This window comes from Mya arenaria, chromosome 11 (assembly GCF_026914265.1).
Source record: "Mya arenaria isolate MELC-2E11 chromosome 11, ASM2691426v1".
Lineage (NCBI taxonomy): Eukaryota > Metazoa > Mollusca > Bivalvia > Myida > Myidae > Mya > Mya arenaria.
Window position 1 is genome coordinate 59,642,437 of NC_069132.1, and position 16,060 is coordinate 59,658,496.

Below are 16,060 nucleotides of genomic sequence, written 5' to 3' on the forward strand. Positions count from 1 at the left end.
AGAAATAAACGACGAAATACTCAATACTTTATGCATGAAGTTTTCAATTCAACTTGCAGTAGTTATAAACGGATACAGTCATTATAAAATATTTTTAATTATCTTATATGTTTGCATATGTTACGCCAGGAAAATGTATTGCATGTAGTTCTGAGCCCGATTTTGCGTAACAAGAAAACTTTATAAGATGGTGAAACGTCGGAAACTATAACAAGATACAAACATTATTTCTGGCCCGGATTTCTTAAAATTTATTAAATCCCACATATCTGGATTATGTTAAGCTCAGTATTTTTATTTTCGATCATTTTCGTAATATATACTTCTATAAGAGTTAAATATTTTAAATAAAAAAATCTTTTTTCATTCATCAAAATTCAATTTAAGTATGTATTTTTGCCTATTTGAAATAACCTACTTACGCCTGTTAAGTACTCAATTGTATCCTTAAAAGTCCAAATAAAAAACTGGTGTGGAATGCAATAAACATCCTTTCTCAAAAACGCATGTTACATTTAAGCATTATTTGGTGTATAATTTGGTACTGCAAGTTTTCAATAAAATATTTTGAAAGATCGAGCAAAAAACGTTTTTGAATTCAAGCGCAACAGAGCTGCAACTTTCTGAAAAGGTGTTGATTTGTTTTTCAAAATGAGTCAAACTATCAACGGTATATTTTTGGTATAAACATGATATTGCCAAAACAATCAAATTTAGCGTAATATTTATTAAAAAACAATATTCTAATAGCTTCTATCTTTGTAGAACAATCATTTTTGGTTGAGAAGTTGCAGTAAAGTCGTTGTAAGACAATTCCTATTACACCTTAACTGTACATTTCATAGTCAAAATCAAAATGAAACTGGAGTGACATGCATTGGTTTGCTTGCCGGTTTCAGGCGACGTTTGTTTGTTCAGCAACGTTTGTAGGTAGAGCGTTCGTTGACGTGTAGTGTGAATGTTATGCGGTGTATTGATCTTGCTTTTTAACCCCGTTCATTGTTGTGACAAGTGTGAGGTTATGGCCATGCTAACTGGTTTGGTTTAGGCCATTTACCTGTGCCCCTTAACAGAGTGTATTGATTATTTACTATCACTGGGTTTGTCCCTGTATTTTGAATTGTATTATTGATGGAAACTCGTCTCGGGTGAACAAGAGTTATAATAAAATACTTAACTTCTCGGTTTATACATAATTCATAGTAAAAGACACATTGGTTAATTTTTGCGTCAATTGCATATGTTGAATGTCACTTAATGACGTGGTATTTACAAGTAGAAGCAGAAATTAATGTGGCGCAAACCCACCATCTACCAATTTGACATTTTGTATTAAGCATCAGTAGCATCAGTAACATCTCTAAATGTAAGTATTATTGTTTCAAAATCATACAAACACTGACATATATGCTATTTACTAATGAAATACTTAAAAACAAATTATACGATTCCGTCTCAGAGAACACACTGTATTTTTACATTTGCATGCCTTTGATCTTCGTTTGATGCTCTATCATTTATAACAGCATGATTCTCGATTTCCCCTTATCTGCTGAAGTTGTCATTTCACATTTTGCGTTTTATCAAAGATTAAAAGCAGAGTGGTATTAGCACTCAATAATCGCATAGCCGTTTCTTCCTTAAAGCATTTGGATATGGTAGTTGGTCACTCATTAGGGTTCTCTAGCTTCTTATAAATCGTGAGAACACAGGGTCCTACGAGTGTTTTACATGTTTATTTTTTATTTAACTTGTTTAAAATCGTTGAAAAAAGTTGATACGAAAACAAAAGCTATACGCAAAAAAAGTATCACTGGACAGCACAATTTACTAAATTGTAACAATAAACCATTTATCAATAAGTGGTTTTTGCCATTAGAATCGTCAATGTTGGGTTCTGCTTTTTTATAAAACAGAGTTATACAATAACGTAAATGTGTAGTCACAAGTGATGAATACAATGATTGTTTTCTGATATCGAAATATAATTGCTGCCAATATAGGAGCGAGCAACAAAAGGACATGAATAAGAGAACGGTTGTTTTGTTAGGTGATTAATCTCAGTATGTCCTCTTGAATATGCAGCAGAGATTTGTTTGTTCTAGAATAGTGATAGCTTTTATGCAGAAAAGAAACATTTTAAAATTGATAAAGTACTTAAAGAAACAGCAGAGCTTCTTTGTTAACATATATTTGTTATAATGAATGCAAACTTTTTGAATATTACTTTATTGATTGAAATGGTTTCTCTCAATCGACGAAGATAATTTGAAAACGATGCTAAGGAGGGTGAGGTCGATCCAGTTTTCACTGGATTTTTCATATGTTGTGAGGTTATGTACTTGTATGATTTAATAAAAATGGGTTTTACACTTACGCTTATTTTCAATAGAAATATTAAACCTTTTCAAGAAAACGTGTTGTGTATTTCACTATAAGAAATTGAAATACATAAAACAATATACTAATTTACAAATGAAAACATGTCATAGAATATGGAAATAAATTTATAGATTTATACATTATTAGATATATGACAATATATTCTCTGCGACTTTTTGTGCATTTTTTTGCTGGTCAATTGTTAAAACACTACCATAGACGTGCTGAAATTTGTCGTTGGATATGCGTCGTGAATCTATACATTGGCCTTATCTGGAAAAATCGTTCCAGATTTTTTTCAAAATGAAACTTGCAACATAATTGGCATGCAAAAACGCACATTAAATACATGTTTTAATGCTTGTCAAGTTATATTTCTTGTGAAACATATGAGGGCGGATGAGAGTAGGCGTTCACTGCTCTACAGTGATGCACTTGCAATGGCTAGAAAGCACTCCCGCACTCGCACTTATATCATGTTTTTTTGTATTTTCTTCATTGACAATGCCTTATTTGTTGGAAGATTCTTTTTCTGTTATCAGAAAGGTGTGCATTATAGTCTGTATATGATATACGGTCACAAAGGTAGCTTTCTATAAATTGGTATTGTCGGTACAATTGTTTTTTCTTCTTCACATATATATATAATTATCCCCTTCATAAATTAGAGACTGCCATTTTTAATATTCAAGTTTGTTATAATTTATAATTCGTATTTGTTGGTTTAAAATGTTATGTTTAAGCGGAATTCACCTATTTACCCTATATAAACCTGGTATCGAAGTGTTTCATGTCAGCAGCAATACAAACCTTAGGAAATAGTTTGTGTCATGATCATTGGCTAGTAATAATGTTTATATGATATTTAATTTATACTTTGGGGTTCAACCTGTTATATCTTATGAATAAAAGTATTCCAGAAATTGTACTTTATAAACATTTAAACACGTGCTTATCCTATTTTTCATGTAAAGGGTCTCGTCATAATGGATTATAAATCTTCATTCAACAAGGTGGCAAAAAGAGGATCTTTGATGGAAGCAAAAAAAACACATTTGCATCGAGCTTAATTAAAACGTTAAAGTTATAAAAATGCTTGCGATGTCTCTGTATAACTCAGCTTCATATTGATATATTATCAAGAAGAATATAGATAAGTTTCTCTTACTAAATGAGTTGTTGTGAAAATAATTAAGACTTAAGAAAATTGAAAAGAAACACCTGCAGGTGGGAGGATAAAACATGATTATTTTGAATAGTTATTCACAAATTAATCACAATAAAGGAGGAAACCAATTCATAATAAGATAAGAAAATACGACGCATTTGATGTTGCTACTTCAATCGTTAATTTCCATGGAATGAATAATGTTAAAAACCACTACTAACTGCTTCTGATGCAAAGGTGTTATGAACCGCATTTCAAGACACGATAGTTTTCTGAAAAACTTATTCCATACTTACTTTTAAAACGTGCATTGTATATCAACTGCAAACATGTCGATACATAAAAAGGTTTAGATAAACACACATGAGAAAGTGGCATTTTTATGAGAAAAACAATCGATTATGGTGAATTGCTTTACTACTCTCCCAATAGAGGCATGTATTTTGAGTTTCCCCATTAATGTTAGTCAGACTTTGGCTGTGTAAAATATCTAGAATTTCAACATCTACCATAATAATTAATCATAGCAGTTTTGGTAGTGATTGCCGTTGACAGGTATCGACGTATTCGTAAACCGACCATGCACTATTCAGTTCGAAGGCCTTATAATACATTAGCACTTACTATATTGACATCGCGTTGTGTTAAACATGGCCATTGTTACTGATTTATGGAAAGCGTTGTGTTAAATAAGGAAATGTCGAAAGAAAGACTTGGTTTTTTTTTTTGAGAACACAATCGAAGATTCAGTATATCATCATTTTTTTTTCGACGTTATGATGACTGTCATTATTTTACGACATTGTCTGTCTTATACTATTGTGTGGCATTCAAGGTTGTAGACATAGAAGGAGAAGATTGACTAGCAAACGGGACCAAAATTCTGCTCAGAACTTTATGATACGTGAGCCTACCGTCAGTGTAGACGACAGCTTGCTGCAAGTTTCAAAATCAAAAGACGTAAGGATAAACAAGACGGAGAAGTCAGAACATCGAGAAATTACAAAGAATCAAATTGGGTACTCAATCGAATATCAATCACAGAATAACAAAGAACTATTGTCCCTATCTGTAAAGACAGCAAACAACCATTTGTCAGTAGTAACTTAAAACGAAAGCACGGTAAATAATTATATGGTAAATAACTCATATGTAGCTCGTAAATGTACGAAAAGTGGCACTTGCCTTCGAATACGTTTTAAAGCAGAAGGTAAGTAATGTCGTCCTTAAGTCAGTATAATAAAAAAATTGATATGCAAAAATAATTGGTGTCTCCTCTATTTAAAGTTCATAATATATATCGAGCAGATAAACCTTGCTGGTGTTTTGCTTGCGCTTTTGTAAAACATTTCAATAGAGGCTTTTTAAGTTAAAACAGCTCGATTTATGTTGTAAGTTTTATACATGTTAATGTGTATCTATAGCTAAATTTCAAGAAACAGTGCATATTTCTGATATAATTTAAGACACTCTTTGTTATAATTTAGACTTCAGCGGGTTTTTTTTCGTGTAGTGTTCATGGTATCAGTTATAAACAGGAGCAAGGCCAGTTATTGAATAAGTGCCGCATGAGAAATGCTCACGTCGCAGGCCTTTGTAAAAAATAACAAGTAATCTCCGCATGCATGATGCAAACTAGACAGGTTATGAACGTAAATATCAGCTGCAGGTGCTTTTTGTACACGTTTCAGACAAAGTAATTGAGAAACCACTTTGTTCCAGGAATATTGTCTCACTAGTGATCGTTCATATCTATGAAGTATTTTTTTTTTTATTTTAAACAAGGTTACTTTATTACTGTTTAATGTAAATGCGTTCTTTGAACCGGTTTTTGTATTGTTACCTATTAGACATATTCAGTTTAAATTGAAGTAAATGTTTTTATTGTGGATTGATATTAGAAGAAGAAGTGAAGAGGTCTAATTATACGCTGGGTGATTTACAATTACAATACACTCCTTGTCTTAGATATAATATATATTTACACAGACCTAAACAAAATGTATATATTATATACAATCTAAGACTTAATCGACATTCAGAGTAAATTGTGACACAGAGACAATCCTCATTACAATTGTTTAGATATATGTAACGCTTTATTCAGAACAATGATTTATAACCAAACTTGAAATGATTTATGTTTATCAAGCATACGTTGTTCTTATGAAATCATCGACAGTTTTCGACCAAAAATGGAGAATTCTTACGCAGTCAATTGTAATGTTTGACTTCCATATAGCTATTTAACCTATTTCCTAACCGCAGTACCACTTCTTCCGTGCTTACGCAATATATTTTAACTACTCTATGTAACACGTTAAAAGTGACTGACGCGTTTTTCTTTTTCATAGTAATAATATTTTTATTAATGTTGAACCCTGCTTGCTTTGTTATAATAACAGTAAATAAAAACACAGACCAGGCAATTAATAAAAAAGAATGAACTTTATAAAAAACACATCATTCTAGTACAGTCTTTAGACTCTGCCCTATCTATAATACTATTTTCTTCCGATGAAACTGCTCTGTGAAATTTTTCAAAGACAGTTCAGTCCTTCAAAAAGTCAAGCTGATTTTATCACCTGAAGATGAAATGATAAACGTCATTTTCTTAGTAACAACCAGAAGTTAAATGATTATTTGCCAATTGGCACACCCTTCTCTCCTTTATCTGTTGGGAGAAACATATTACAAATTATTCTACAATTGTTTGTGAACAGATAATTCTTTCGAAAGAACAATAGATGAAAATAGCACATATTTTTTATTTGATATTCAGCATTGTTTAATATTACTCAATTTATCAGCATGTCTTGCATTCTTGAAAACTATTTTCGGTCTTCTGACCAGTGCTGGCAAATCGTTCGTCATAGTACCTGCCCGCACGTGACATCGTGTCGGATATATCCGACTCACCACAATTACATTGAATGTAATTAGTGTTCCTACTTAATCCGGCACTTCCCTATTTTCATTGATGAACATCTTTTTAAAGACCTATTGTCATTAAGGTAGACGGAACTACTATAGTTTCAGTTCGAAACAGATCGCTTAATCTGTACGGCAATGATGATTTAAAGGTAAGCCGTGGCGGAAGTATATTTTGGACTATCAACATCAGGCAAATACATTAGTTGTTTTGTAATTACAAATAATTTTGTGTATTGCCAGCCTGAGTAAATATTTGTTTATGAACCGTAATCACGTTAGAACTACCCGAGAAAACACGAGTATAAGTAACAGTGCTCCGGGTTCATTTGAGTTGAAACGCCCTGAACAGCCGTAACAGGCGCTTTTGTCATATTGTATTGTTCTTTATTAACCCGATGTATTTTTGTTTTACCATTTTACGTTAAATTATAATTTTGAAGCATTTCAGTATTATCACATCTAAAAACATAGATATAAATAATTTTATATTAGGTAGATGTTCTTATCTGGTAAAATAATTTGTAAAACATTTAAAATCTTCATGGCAAATGATACAAATGCTATGATAAGCACTTATCTTTTTGCTATTAAGCAAATAAAAGAAATAAACTCAGAAATGACACAATATTTCTTTAAAGCAATTAGATACATCAAAAACGCTGTTTTACATCATGGACTTGTGAACACATTCATCCTCGGCAATGTATGGTAATTATAAGAGTTTGAACCATCTATTGGCTAAAATACACTGTATGTGGAACTGATATTTAGAAATATGTCGTCTAAATACATTCTTACATTAGTTGAAACTCATATGTGGCTTATCGTAAAAAAGTGACAATCGTCATTATAATTGTATTTATACATTCAAAACACTAAAACTCAGAATAAAACCTAACTTTGAATCAACTCGAAAAAGTATTGGTTGTTACCTGTATATTCAATCAAATGTTGCCCGTATCTGCCAACCTTGACTTTCAATCGACAAAATACAATATGCAGTAGTGACACCCAGTCGATAAACATGTTTTACTGAAAACTTCACATTTTAACAGATTTCCGACACGCATTTTCTGTTCGAACGTTTTCGGTGTACCGTGTTACCGTTCAACAACTCAATAATATGCATTTAAATATTTTAGTTTTATCGAAGAAGTAGCCTATTTCGATTCATACATGTCCGTGAAAATTATCGCTTATATTGAAACTGTTCAACATTCTTGAAAGAAGTGAAAACGCCAAATACCTGTTTATATACGTATGTATATTTATATACTGTTCTACCATTGATTCATAAAGCATGTCGTATTTTATAGAAAAAAAAAACTTATAATTTGTTAAATTTGCAACGGCAAAAGTTGTCTTTGTGAGAAAATTGCTCAATGTAGTATGATCTCATTTTTCATGACAAAGGGTTGCATTTTCAAATCAACATTTTAACCGATTCATTCCCACAGTGGGCAACTCTTCATGACTACTCGGTGTGTCTAAGTTTCATTCAACTACTCTATATATCACGTTTAAATAATATACGATTGGAACTTATTGGAAAACAGGTATAAATCTTTTCGGTGTAAATCTGAACAAAAATGTCATTGTGCGTGATTGCTAGAGCACTTTTTTCCAGTAGTTTCATAATTGTTGAAACCCTCTTGGGTTTCCTTACTACTGATTACATAATCTACACTGATGAGGCAATTATTGAAATTGCTCGACTTTATAACGAAATATATTATATCTTTCATACAATCAATTGACTCTATAGTAATCCATAACATCATATTGCGATGAAACTGCTATGAAATATGTAAGCAGTCCTTTGAGTGCTTCGAAGAGTAAAGCTGCTATTATCACATGAAGATGAAATGATAAAAGTTATTTTCAGTGTAACAACCCGATATCAAAATGATTAATGGCCAGTTGGCATACCTTTCTCATTTTTGCTATTGGAAAATTTCATTTACAATTCCGCAGAGGTTTGCAAAGGGAAAACACAAGTACTTTAGATTGGGAAACGCAATTTGTTTTTGATTCAATGCTTCTATTTATTCCTCTTTGCTTTATGCATTTTTTGAAATTGGCATTAATAAACGAAGTAAAAGAAACTCATGCAACCATTTAATTAGGTCTAAATAGAGTTATTATTATGTATACTCTTGTTTAGTAGGGCATGCCGTTTTTATTACTTGTTTAATATCAAAGGCACATACTTAATTTTTTTTTAATCTGTATTGTCATGCTGGTATAATTTCATTGAAGTATTGATTGAAGAAATATCTGCACTCCACTGCAGTATTAGGTCATTTGTGTAGAATGTATTGGGGAAGAGTAATATCAAACACACGTTTCTCATAATACCTTTCGGTCACATTATCAGATTGGGATTTCCTTACATCACATACTTACAGAATATACAATTGACTAAACAAGCTCTATTTTAATAATTCCGTTAAATTATGTGGACAAAATAGAGCCTTTTCTGAGACTTGAGTCTACAAAGTTCCGCTTAACATCAACGTCGAAAAGATATTGATTATTTTAAATCACATCTCAAAAACGATTTTTGAATTCCATCTTGATTTCAAACAAAATTAACTTTCTTGCTGACTATAGAACGGAATTGTCACCCGAATATAAAATCCTTTGGGTGAACATTAGATGATAACAACGAATGTACATTTAGCATATGAATGTTAACTGATGCTGGTTATTGAATAACTTGTAGAGATTTAAACTAAAACAACCTGGTAAAATGGGGCGCATTAACGCTGTTTACGACGTTGACATGATGTCCTACTAGTTTATAAGATCGCTCCACTAAGAATAAGTGAAAAACTATGCCTGGAATATGTATAAAACTTAAAGTACGTGGGCCCGATTATACGCAACAAGATATATCCTTTTAAGATGGTTTACCTCGGAAACTACCTCAAACATAATTCTCGGGAGTCTACAACTGTCAGATTCGTGAAAGCCCAACAAGTTTACGATAAAGTTTAAACTTAAAATACTTTCTCAAAGAAAAAAAAGCTTGCGTGAAATGCAATAAAAATCGTGTGTCAAAAACGCATGTTACACTTAAGAGTTATTTTGTGTATAACTTTAAATGGCATTTTTTAATGAATATTGTAGCAATATCGTGTTAACCGTTCGCATATTTAAGCGTAACGGCGCCGGAACCATCCAAATTCGCCTTTTTCTCATATTGACTAAACATATCAAAAGCAGGCGGAGCTGTTATTGTGCAGTCAGATGCATTCGGATAAATTGTAGCGATATTATATTATAGACACCTTACTTATTGAATGCTTGTCTGGACAAAAAATACAAAATAAGTAAAGAAAACATAATTGAAATAACTGTGTTTTGACTAAAATGTAATCCCAACAATATCTTGGCATTTCTAATGAAATAAGATCGACATGCGTCGTTATGATAGTCTGTTTTGAGAAATGTTTGTTTGTTCCTTGATATAAAATGTAGTATGCACTGGATGGATCTTTCTTATGGTATCCCGTTCTTGATGTCGGATAAACACGGTCTTTAAAAAAAAAGTTGTTAATAGATTTGTCGGTTTGTAAATTATTCATGGCAATACAAGTATCTACAGTGGTTCATTTTTGTATCAATTTTATCTCTTGAATAACATTAAAATCAATGATGTGAATTTCATCAGTAGAATCAGAAATAAAGCTCACGCTAGTCCAGCATCTAATAATTAAGCAACTTGTATTAATTATCAACAAAATCTCTAAATATTAGTACGAATGTTTTCAATCCTACATACTTTGAAACATATGTTTATTACACATAATATACTCGAGAACGAATCATACGTTTCCTCTCTAAGGACACCCTGTATTTTTACTAGTCGGGCCTTTGATCTGCGCTTTATCCTCTAGCAATTATAAGAGCACGATGATTAATTTACTTTCATCTACATGGAACCTTGGCGTTCCTCGAATCATCCTGATAAAAGAAGGTTGAATTACATTAACAATTTAGATAAACAATACTTTTCCCCATACGCAATTAAAACTTTTATCTTTTTGATGATAGACTAATGTCAAAATAATTACATTTTTTATTAGTTATAATGATTTGAGATATTCTCACCAATACGATACACACGAACATATCGTTGATGAACTCTGTACACTTATTTAGTGCTTTTGGTTCACAGGGCTTGCGAATAATATTATAGTTAAAGATAAAGAAGAAGAAGAAGAAGAAGAAGAAGAAGAAGAAGAAGAAGAAGAAGAAGAAGAAGAAGAAGAAGAAGAAGAAGAAGAAGGAAGAAGGAAGAAGAAGAAGAAGAAGAAGAAGAAGAAGAAGAAGAAGAAGAAGAAGAAGAATTCATCCACATTAACGTTGTGAAGGCATACAAAACTTACAAAGAATATAAGTATCTTCCATGGCCGAGAGTGTAAGATAGGTTTATTCCGACCCGAGCGTAGGGTGTTTTGCGGAAACCGAGTTTCCGCAAACACCCTGCGCGAGGGTCGGTATGAACCTATCTTACACGAACGGCTATGATAGATGCTTTTTCTCCCACCTCAGTTAAACAAAATAAAGTAAAAATGTATTTTTTGCTGGAACTCTTTTGTGCTTAGTGAAAATAATTGCGTATGGATATGCGAAAATTCGCGGTTGTCATGGATATGCGCGCATTGATTCAGATTATGTAAATAGTCAAATCAGTATTCAAATAGTTCAAAGAAGAGTGAAACATTTTTTATTGATAGGTGCGTGAAAACTGTTTTATGGTGTCATTTGAAGCGAGAAATAATGAATTAGCGTTCTAAACATTGCCCAAAAACAAGGTTTCCATGATGCTCCAGGAGTTCCATACGGGCATTTTATCTTCGCCCGTGGGCAAGATAATAATTTCTAGCATGGTTAAATTATTGGATCTACTTATCTGAGTTGGGAGAAAAGGTTATACCCCCTGGTAATTTTGAATCGAAAATCTGTTAGTATATCAAACTTGCGAATTAGTCGCTAAGATTTTAATTAATTTGCAAACAATGATTTCTCTGATCCGTTTAAGAGCTTAGCCAGGGTTTAGCTCGTGTTCGAGGCTGACCAATATATTGGTACAATAAGTAAGAAGACCGATGATCTACAAGAGAAGTAAACAAAAATATGGTAATTAAAATGTTTACGTGAGACGAACTCGAATTGGTTGAAAGTGTCATTAGACCTTTTTGCGTCAATCGAAGATTGAAAGGAAGATATAAATATAATTGTATATATTGGCACATAGGTTTTAAAACTAACAAACTGCGTAGCCGTTTCTTCCTTAAAGCTTCTGGGTATGGTAGATGGTCACTCAGTCGGGTTCTTTAGCTTCTTATAATTCGTGAGTACACATGGTTAAAACTATTCAAAAGAACAAAAACTACATGCAAAAACTGCCTTACACGACAATACCGCACACCTTACAAAATACATTGTTATTAATAGATAGTACTGCCATTAGAACGTAAACGTTGGGTTCCGCTTTTCTGTAAAACAGAGGTATGAAATATGGTAAATTTATGGTCACAAGTTAAAAGAAAGTTTGTTTTCTGATATGGAAATAAATTTGCTGGCAATGTTGGAACGAGCAAATATAGCAGATGCTGAGGAAGAGAACGGTTGTTTATTCGAAGATAAATCTCGGACTAAATTATTAAGTAAACTTTTTTTAATTCTGGAATATTGATAGCCAGAAAGCAAACACGAAGGATTCTGGAATTGATAAACTACTTCACGAAGTAACAGCGCTTTAATCTAAATACGTATTTATTCTAATGAATGCAAACTATTTGAATATTGCTTCATTGATTAAATTAGTGTCTTTCACACGAGGAAATATATTTGAAAATGATGCTAAACCGGGTGAGTTCGAACCAGTTTTCCTTGTATTTTTCATATGTTTTAAGGATATGTACATTTGTAATTAAATGCAATTGCTTTCGTTCTTATTATTAAATATTCCACATTTCACAACACAATTCACCTCCTACAAATCATACACTATACACTTATTGTAAAATATATGTTATTTATCGTGTAATGTTTTTTTAAGATATGAGGCTGGTGCCAAAACAGAAAAATAGACATTTCCATATTGTTAAACACACTACAAAAAAGAAGAGAAAAGACAAAACAAAAAGGATAGATAATTTTTGACTATAAATAATAATAAAAAATAAATGAAGCATTTATAAACTTCTAAAAGGTAGAGAGTGTGTTGCTTAAATGTATTTTTTCTTTTAATACATGCCATTTTTGCTCGTGGATTGTAAATTGTGTGACACAATCCGCTCAGGCAAAGACAACGGAATATTACCTTTCCAAACCTTCATCAGAGTCCAAAAAATAATAACAATTTACACATGATTGTATACTTTTATGTTATAAATTATAATGTCTGAATCATAATACTGTTTTCATTTTCATTTTCCCGCAGTTTGTCCTGTTCATTAGATTACTATTCGTTTTTTTAATATGGTGATTTGCGGTATATGTGATTACTGTGTAAAAAGGAAACTGTTTTTTACACATAAACTATGAATATGGTCAAGAAATAGATCAGAATATAAAAAGGCATATGCATTCAAATACAAACACAAACACAAATAGTAAGTTGAACATTTTCAAGAGTTGTTATGATTACGGCCAAAAATATCAGGAAAATACAAATTGCAATTTTGCCCAAATATTTTTCGTAACATTCTGGCCGGGTCTCCTACAAGATCACAATCTTTCGTTTCATACATAAAGCATCATTTTGCATCAGATCAAAATACTAAAATATAAATAATCGTTTTAATTCACTTGGTCATATCAACATCAATATTTGTATGACCTTTGCAACGTTTAAGCGACATTTGCTCTCAATAGGTTGTTCATAAAAGTAAGGTCTTATATTTATTATAGACAATTGGCTTGCTTCCTGAATAGAGCAAAGTTCAGTTAGTGAATTCTAAATGGAACCTCAAAGTGTGTCGTATTCACGAAATAATTTGTATGAGGGAATCATTGCTTGTTCCCTCGCGGGATGAGGACAATGGCTTGTTCTCTCGCAGAATGTATGAAATTTATCGACGATGTCTACTGATCATAGCTTATCACGTCGGTATTATGTATAAAAGTCACAGAAATCTGAAAAAAGTTAAAACAACTCAGTTTTAGGAAAGGTTTCGATAGCAAATTTCATCAGTCAGCTAAAACAGTCTATTAAAGGATTTGCTACTGGAAATGAGTTTGCATAGCATTTGTTTGCAGTGTCAACAGATGATCTTTAGTAAATAGCAGTAACACTTTTAAAACAGACAAAGGCTGACTGAGGTATCAAGCATTTGTGCACATAAATTTTAGATATTGAACAGAATACAATATTAAGTGATATAAGCTAATTTGCAATTCAACCTGTTTAACTGTGAATTTATATACTTTACTTTATATATTGATGGATGCTTTCTTCATTGTCAATGCTTAATATTTAGGAAGTTTTTAATTTCTGTTGTCAAAAAGGTGTCAACTGAACTATATTTATGAAAAACAGCCACATGGGTTTTTTTCTTTCCACTTGACATTGTTGGTACATTTTTTTCTTCTCATGTATATAAAGATCTCCCTTTATGTATTAAGTAACTATTATTTCGGATATTCAAAATTCTAGTATCAATTCGCTAGATCGAAGCGTCCATTTGCGGTGAGATTTTAAAGGGAATGTTATGTTTTAACAGGGATACCCCTTTTGTCTTTGCTTAGCCTGGTTTTAAAGAGTTTCAGATACGCATCAATATCAACCTCAGGAAATAGTTCGAAAATCATTGTGACACGATTACTGGCTATAAGTTATACAGTTTATAAAATATTTACTTTATAATACTATGTTCCACCTGTTTTATATAATTAATAAAGGCATTCCAGAAATTGTACTGTTTTAACATTTAATCCCGTGTTTTTCTATTTTTAGGGAACGGGTCTCGTCATAATGGCCTATTAATATTCGTTCAAGAAGCTGGCAATTAGTGAAACTTTAAATGAAGCTTAATACGAACATTAACATGGAGCTTAATTAACACGTAAAAGTAATAGACATGCTGGGGATGTCTTTGAAGAACTCAACTTCATATTTACATATTTACAAGATTGATACTGTACATTTTCTATGCGTAAATCGTAAGTAAGTTATTTTGAGAATAATAAAGACATGCAAAAGTGAAAACGAAACAAAAAGTGGGAGGATAAAACATATGTCTTTGAATAGTGAGTTACAAAACAAAATCACAGTAAGAAAACCACTTGACAAAAACAGACGAAAATATGGTAAATTTGATGTTGCTTCTTCAATGGAAAAGATAATGTTACAAATTATTACTTTCTCCTTGCGATAAAGAGGCGTCATGCACCGCATTTTGTGACGCTATCGTTCTATGAACACTTTATCTATACTAGATATTCTAAAACACGTATACCTTCTGCAAACATGTCGGTAAATAAAAGCGCTTAGATAAAGAAACAAGAACACGTTGCATTGTAATTTGAATACAATTGATGCCTGAAACTGTGTGATGTTTTGCTTTATTTTACAGCGTTAAGCATAATTAAAAGTATGCCCTTGGTCAATCAAAACCTAAAACCTTATGAAGATCGCAGATGTTCGATGGTAAAATTGCAATGCAATAACCCCAGTATATATGCGAGAATAAACATTCATAGTCCATTCAATGTCTGATATACGGAAAGCAATGACAAGCACAAATTTTCTTCCGGATTTTTCCTCGCTGAAATATGTAAGTTGAGTGCAATCTGATCAGAGAGATATAAACTGCAAACAAATGATTGCATGCAAGGCGTTTGTTGGTTTGTTTGCTTAATCAAAGGAGCAATAATTACACAACACTTCATATGCAAGATAATTGTGATTTTTATATCATATCATTGCGCTAATGGGAAAACAAAAGCATTCGCAAAAATTGTGGCTTTGAATGAGACTCTGAAAAACAAATGTATTGGAATTGATAAATCGGTCTTAACTGAATCAATGAACCTTCAACAGTTGCAGTGGAATAACATGTCACGTATGTTCATCCTATTTCTAACATCTCTGAGCTTGGTAAATTGCGTTACTACCCTCTCATTGGAAATATGTAATATGAGATACTTGGTTATGTTAGACAGACCCTGGCTTTCTAGAATTTTGACCTATACCATGAATATTTCATTAACAACATTTTCTGCAGTGATTACCGTTGACAGGTATCGACGTATTTGGAAACCACACCGTCCATAATTCCTTGCAAAGGCTTCGAAGTACATTTGCATTTGCTGTATTTTACTTGGTTGTCTTTAGCATGGCCATCACTGTTTAATGGCATGCCTAGATTAAATCAAGGATATATCGAGGGGAGTGATTTTTTGGCAGAATAAATTTGATACACTCCATACATCCCCATATTTATTTCGTCGCATTGACTGCAAACCCAATCATTATTTATACAACATTGACTGTGTTATATTACTTCGTTGGTATTCGGGTAGACATAGAAATATGAGATTGTATAGAAAACGGCTGCT